Genomic DNA, 7323 nt, shown 5'->3' on the forward strand with positions numbered 1-7323 from the left:
TAGATTTAAATCTGTTGATTGAATGCAATCTCTATCAAAATTCCACCACCACTTTTCACAGAGCTAGAACGTTGTTTGTACTCTAAATTTTGTATGGAATCACAAAAGACCCCGAATACCCAAAGTAATCTTGAAAGAGCAAAGCAAAGCTGGAGGCATCACAATTCCAGACTTCAAGCTATACTACAAAGTTGTAATCATCAAGACAGGATGGTACTGGCACAAAAACAGACCCCACAGATCAATGAAACAGAGTTGAAAACCCAGAAATGAACCCACACTTGTATGATCAGCTAGTCTTCGACAAAGCAGAAAAGACTATCCTATGGAAAAAAGACAGTGTTGTCAACAAATGGCACTGGGAAAGATTGACAGGAACATGCAAATGAATGAAACTGGACCACTTTCTTACACTAGACACAAAAATAAATTCAAAGTGGATGAAAGACCTAAATGTGAGACAGGAAACCATTAAAATCCTAGAGGAGAGAACAGGCAGCAACCTCTTTGATATTGGTTGTAGCTACTTCTTACTAGAAACATCTCTGGAGTCAAAGGAAACAAAAGGAAAAATGGGCTACTGGGACTTCATCAAAATAAAATCTGCTGCATAGCGAATGAAGCGATAACAAAGCTAAAAGGCAACTTACACCATGAGATATTTATCATTGAAAGTGATAAATGCTTGATTTTAATTGAAACATATCTTTTCATTTTGCCATGTCCTTTCTCCAAAAGTGAAGACATTTAAAATGCAACTGTAGCCCTCCAAAGACTAGAAATGAATTTGCAGTTCAGTTATATGGGGTTTGTTCTAATCTCTTCTGATCTTTGAGTTAATTTTTTGCCTGTGTGCTGCTCCCATAGGACCTGTAAAATAATATATGGCGATTCCTAAAATGGGCAATAGTGGTGGCAGTTTAGAATTACTGTAGAGGTAAAGCGATCTTGTTGTAAGAAGTAATCTAAAGAATATTTGTATAGAACTTTATATAAGTTAATTTTAATAAAATTGCTCATATCCCAAAATGAGGATAGGGCAATAAAGATTAAGGTGCAAGGAAGGCTAAAGACTTTCCTTCCCAAGCAATCTCTAGACACTAACACTGCTGATTCAAACTCTCAGTTATATCCATTCACTGGGTCTGGTCTTCTGCGTTCCAGATTCTTCAGTTAGGATTATTGACAACCCAATATGGCCTGTCCTTTACCTGTATTATGTCCCTCTGCTGCCCTCATCTGGTAAACAATAACTCTTCCTCTGTCCTGATGAGATTTATTTTTGGAGGGAAAAACTGATACTCTGCATTTTGAACAGTTTTGCAATTTGTAACTTTATAATCAGCACAACATATGTTGAGTCTTCAAAAGTTATTTAAAAAGGTACAGTTCTTCAGTAGTCCTTGAAAGAAAAATATTTACAGGAAATAAACATAGCAAGTGACAAAGCATTTTGCTCTGGTCCTGTGAACCAGTAACACAGAAACTATGATGCCCATTGTTAGTGGCAGAAATCAACTTCAGTCCTACTGCACTATGTCTTGTGAAATGAAAAAAGAGGAGAAATTTAAGATATATCAATACCCATAGTATATTCTTATTTTCAAATTAAGTCTATATAGGCATAAATGTCACAAGTTTTGTGATTCCAGCCCATCATCCTGAACTGTAGTTTGATGTGTTGAATACATTTTGGGTTATTATGTTTCTGCTAACTTTTTTGACCAGAAATCCCATTTTGAATGAGATGAGTATCAATTAAATTTTATTACAGAAACATAAAGTAACTTCATTTAAACTTGTCATATTTTCTTGAGCATTTATTAATATTGAATATATTGCATCAAAAATATAATCATGATAGTGTTAGTCCAAACTATATTTTTGCAATAGTTGGAATGAAAAACCTAGGTTTCTTTGTGAAATTTTATGGTTCAGCTATTTAGTATCAGGTATTTAGTAATGTGTCTATAAAACCAATTGTTGTTTTTGAGAAAATAAAACATCAGATATTAAAATTTTGATATATCTAAATCTCTGATAGATGTTGCTATTTTAGGCTTCATTGAAATAAAGTTTGGGAGATTCTACATTATGCTATATTTGGATTACTAGACTATCTGTATTAGGTTTGGGATACTGTGAAGTTCAGGCTTCCAAATATATACATATCTTGGGTTTATAGTCATAAGGAATAGCAGACTGTCATCAAATTCTTCATTATCCTCAATAAAATACCTTACTAAGAACTGCAAAAATTTCAGCCAACCTGGACTTTAACAGGTTACTTACAGTGGTGCTTGAGAATGGACTTATTTTTCTACCTTTAGTTTTAGCGTAACTACAGTGTTCCCACTAATGAGATAAAAAAAATCTTTGACCTTCTAAAAAGCAGTGGAATACAATATATCTTTCATAATTTATCCTGATTTTCTTGTAGTGCCCACTACAGATACTCAGAAACAGAAGGGAAAATAACCAAATCATAGTCCCATAGTGGGGGCTCTCAAGTTCTAATGTAGGAGAAGCTGGTGGCATCAACAGCACATGTTCCGAGGTTTGGGGATGGAAGTCCAGGGTATGCAAATAGGGAAAATGCCTGGGGTGAAAAAGGTTGGCAGAGGAAGAAGCTACTGAGATGACGGTCTCTGATCCTGGAAAAGACTTGATGAAAGAGCTGCCGTGTTCAGTAAGGTGAGCTAGCACACTAAGAACTGGACTGAAAGGGAGAGACCATATCTACAATGGAGAGTAGGTCACACTGAGGCCAAAGCAGGCTACAGACCAATCCGGAAGCTCATGAACTGGAGGGGAATTCCCAAAGACTCTAGTTACTTACTCAGCATAAACCTTTCCATACGTATTTTCCAAGTGCTGCAACTAAAAGGCAATGTGAAGATGGAGTTTGGATTTTTTAACTCTATTATTTTATTGTTTTTATTAAAAATTTTAATGTTTATTCATTTTTGAGAGACAGAAACAGAGTGTGAGTGGGGGAGGGGCAGAGAGAGAGGGGGACACAAAATCTGAAGCAGCCTCCAGGCTCTGAGCTATCAGCACAGAGCCTGACGTGGGGCTCGAACCCAAGGGCTGCGAGATCATGACCCAATCTGAGGTTGGACACTTAACCAACTGAGCCACCTTTAACTCTATTATTAATTTCGGTCCAATCTCTCTGCTTTGAAAATAGCCTTCCCACAGCGACCCAAGGAACAATATATGTTCTAATAATGTTTGAAACCATAGCATGCCAATAAATAAATAATTTGTATTTTATTTTGGTCTCTCCTTCCTTTCTCACCTCTCTATCTCTTGACCTCTCATCTCTCCTCCCTTCTCCTCACTTTCTCTTCTCTTACTTTCTTTTCTTTTCCTTCCTTCCATCTCTCCTTTCTTTCTTCTTTCAACTAATAGATGCACATCTACAGTGTCTATACTGACTAGGCCCCAGGTTTCCTGCTGGTAGTATGTTCCTCTCCAACCTGCTTTAACATTGTGTCTTGCATAATCTCCTCAGATTAAATTTACTAGAACGATATTCTGGCCTCCCAAATTCATTTCCCAAAATACATTATTAAGTAACTTTTTATTATTTGTTGGAAAAATTTCTAATTTTTTTGGACTTGCAAGAGCCTCAGTAATTTACCCTCAATTTGTTTTTCAGATAAAAATTTCTTTAACATTTCTTCATTTTTGAGAAAGAGGGACAGAGACAGAGCTCAAGCAGGTGTGTGGCAGAGAGAGAGGGACACACAGAATCTGAAGCAGGCTCCAGGCTCTGAACTGTCAGCACACAGCCCGATATGGGGCTTGAACTCACAAACTGTGAAATCATGACCTGTGCTGAAGTCAGACAATTGACCGAGCCACCCAGGCACCCCATATTTACTGTATTTTAATGAAACAGGTATTTTATTATTCTCCAACCTTGCCATATATCAGTATTTCTAAAACTTTTCTTCAAAGTCCCACAAATGGCAGAATTAAGAAAGTACATATTCTTATTGTTCTGAAGAGAATTAGAAGTTTCAGAAGACTTGTATTGTTTATAATATGGTTATATATACATATATATCCATTTTTTAAAGTAGGAAATTGTATTTCTTGGTATCTGGAAGAAGGCAAAAAAAGTCAACATTTCTCACTGGATAATGTGAAAGATGTTTTTCTAGATCTATCAACTTTTGATAATAAGACTATTAAAACGTTTACTGTTGGTACAAATTACCACTTATTTACATTCTCTGTTTTTTTTAACAATAATCTGAGATTCATTTAAATCTTTGATCATTTATTTTTATGTTATTTTTCACTAACAAGTTGATACACATTATCATAAGTACACAAATTTCAGTAGCCTATCAAAGATACGGTATCATGAAAATTAACCAAACTACTGAGAGTAGGAATCTCAAAAAAAAAAAATGAAACTTCCTGATGGAAGGTTTAAACACTTTTTATGTGGCAGAATGATTGGAATCTCTGACCATTAGTCTCTCTGACTCTGACTCCTTTAGGGAAATATTTGTCAAATTAAAAAGGTGACTGATGATGGTTTCTATTTAACCACCAATGCTGTAACTTTTATTACATGTAATTGAACTGAGTATCTCAAATGAGTACCTAGTATCTATGATCTGTTTTTTTCTACCAACACCTAATCTTCATTTTAACGACCTATATAGTAAAAGCACTAAAATGTTGATACATAGTGTTTTATACTTAAAATCAATTATGGTTGAGTTTTTGAGCTATATAATAATATGCAGTCTATGAATTAATTAATCTTATGATCTGATCATCAACTTCAATATAACAAACCAGCCCAATTTTTGATAACTTTAAATAAAAATATTACTATTGTCTCTCATATTTCTATAGATTGACTGGGCTTGGCTAAGCAATTCTTATTTAGTATTTTCATAAAATTACCATCAGATAGTGGCTTTAGACATCTAGACTCTCCAGTGAACTTGAATGTCCAAGATGGCAAACTTGAATGGCTGGCAGCTGATGCTGACTGTTGACTCAGACTTGAGTTAGGTTTGCAAATAAGGTACCTACTAATGGTATTTCCATTTGGCTTGAGTTTCTCAGCATATGGTTACTGAGTTGTGAAAAAGCATCCTCAAATCAGTATTCCAAAAGGCCCACGCAGACACACAGCCTTGAAAGTGAAACAACATAATTTGCTGCATTATATTGCTAGTAGAGGTTTCAGGACCTACACAGATTCAGTGGTATGGAGAGTTGGACTCTTGTTTAGAAACTCACAGGATCATTTTGCAGAAGACTATGGATAGTAAGATATTTTATTGAAGTTGTCTTTCCAAAATGCAATCAGAAATAGTATTTCCTCTGATAATAACAATTCACATCTTTTCTACATGAAAAATACATTCCTTCTATCCCCCCAAAGATCATACTACTACATCATCAGTTTAAGTTCAAGCATCAGCTACAAGTCTAGGGTCTCATCATCTCAGTCATGTCAAGATATAGAGGAGGCTCCTTGATATCAAATCTGCAAGTATATGTCCTTTTATCTGAAAGCCTCTGAGATAAAGAGACAAATTACATGTACCTTCCACATGTAATGTGGAGGCAGGCATATATTTGGGTATTCCCATTAGGAAACAGGAAACATGAAATGTACAATAGAAGTCACTGGTTCCTAATAGACAGTTATATGAACCAGTCTGGTACATCTCCCAATACAGTTCTCTTTAAAACAGTATGGTTTTTATGTTTATGTGAATAATATTGGAACTTGGACAAGAGGAACACCCTGAAATTTCTGTGAGAATTTAGGATTCTTAAAGTCCTTTTGGTATATCAGAGGAAGTCTAGGAGGAATTCCCTTATGAAATTTAGTTATTTTTTTGTCTAACTCAGGGTTAGCAAACTTGGCATGTGGACTAAATTTGGCCTACCACCTGTTTTTTGTATATAGTTTTATTGGAGGACAGCCATTCTCATTCATGTTTGTATTGTCTGTGACTGCTTTCTTGACAATGAGAATTAAGTGTTGCTACAGAGATCATATCAACAGTCTAAAATATTTTACCATCTGGTGATTGCAAAAAAAGAAAAAAAAAGTTTGCTAACCCCTGGCCTAGCTGATATGGCCTACAAAGCACTGACTTAAATCTTTCTGATGTCTTATCAAAGCATTTACAATAGTCCCCCATGATGTAAATGTTATCTTGGGATTATGTTTTGGCAGCAGCATCCTGGAATTTACCTTTGCTCTGTTACTTCCCTTTTTTTTTTCTTTTTTGTTTCCCTGTATGGAAAAACATGCAGTGAAAAACATGATTTTCTAGGTCAACAAGTCTTGGCTTCTTTATATTTTGACTAAATTCTACTTAAAGTCAAACATTTCAAACATTACCTTATCTTTCTATATTTCTGGCTACCATATGCAGCTAAAATTCCTCTTGGAAATCTCCTTAGGCAGATCCACCAGATCTAGAGTAAATTTTCTATTTTTCATGTTACTGCAGGCTATGGTTCTGTTAAACTTTTTGTTACACATGTCATCTTTATTCCAGTTTCTGATAAGAATTTTCTGTGTTCCTCCTTTTTACATTAACATTCTTCTTAAGAACTTTCTGGACACTGCCTACAGCATGGTCACAAAGCTTTTGTTCTACCTCATGAATTCATGAATTCGTCTAGCTCTAGTGGTTATTTTGAAGTTATTAAGACACAAGTCCTTTTTGGGGGGGGCCTGGATTTTTTTTTTATCTCTCATTGAGACACTTTAAAAAACCCATACTTATCCAAAAAGTATTGATTTCACATAGGTTTTAAAATATAAGTTTAAACATAACATTTGTACCTTTTTTATATTTATCATCATTTTTTACTGGACATTTTAAAATGATTTCTTAGATACCCATACAGGAAATATATTTATTTATTCATTCGTTCATTTATTGAGAAAGAAAGCATGAGCAGGGAGGGACAGCAAAGGGAGAGAGAATCCAAAGCAGGTTCGGCACTGTCAGCACACAGCTGGCTTCTCAGTGCTCAGTCCCACAAACCTTAAGATTATGACCTGAGCCACAACCAAGAGTTGGATGCTGAACTGACTGAGCCATTCAGGGGCCCCTGTATTTATTTTTTAACATAATTCTTTGATTTCTCAAATCTAGCATATTAGAAGAGCTATTTTCAACTATTTCAGCTTTCTACTCTATAAATTCCCTTTTACTATATATGCTGGTTTACTTTTTGTTTTTTTCTGGTGTCCTAAATTCTGGATTCTTATGTATGTATGTATGTATACTAAAATGTAATTGCTTTCATTTTATTATA

At 35.1% G+C, this 7323-nt stretch overlaps 1 long non-coding RNA gene across 1 annotated transcript in view; it reads right to left on the minus strand.

Annotated features, from left to right (window-relative positions):
• The window catches only part of LOC115294424, a 12567-nt gene extending 6053 nt beyond the window's left edge, over window positions 1-6514 (minus strand). Inside the window, exons 1-2 of the long non-coding RNA XR_003909889.1 lie at window positions 6395-6514; window positions 4933-5167 (exon numbers count right to left, since the gene is read on the minus strand). This is a non-coding gene — a long non-coding RNA (uncharacterized LOC115294424). The remainder of the gene's footprint in view (window positions 1-4932; window positions 5168-6394) is intronic.
• Between the last annotated feature and the right edge of the window lie 809 nt (window positions 6515-7323).

The sequence above is a fragment of the Suricata suricatta genome, chromosome 6 (assembly GCF_006229205.1).
Source record: "Suricata suricatta isolate VVHF042 chromosome 6, meerkat_22Aug2017_6uvM2_HiC, whole genome shotgun sequence".
NCBI lineage: Eukaryota > Metazoa > Chordata > Mammalia > Carnivora > Herpestidae > Suricata > Suricata suricatta.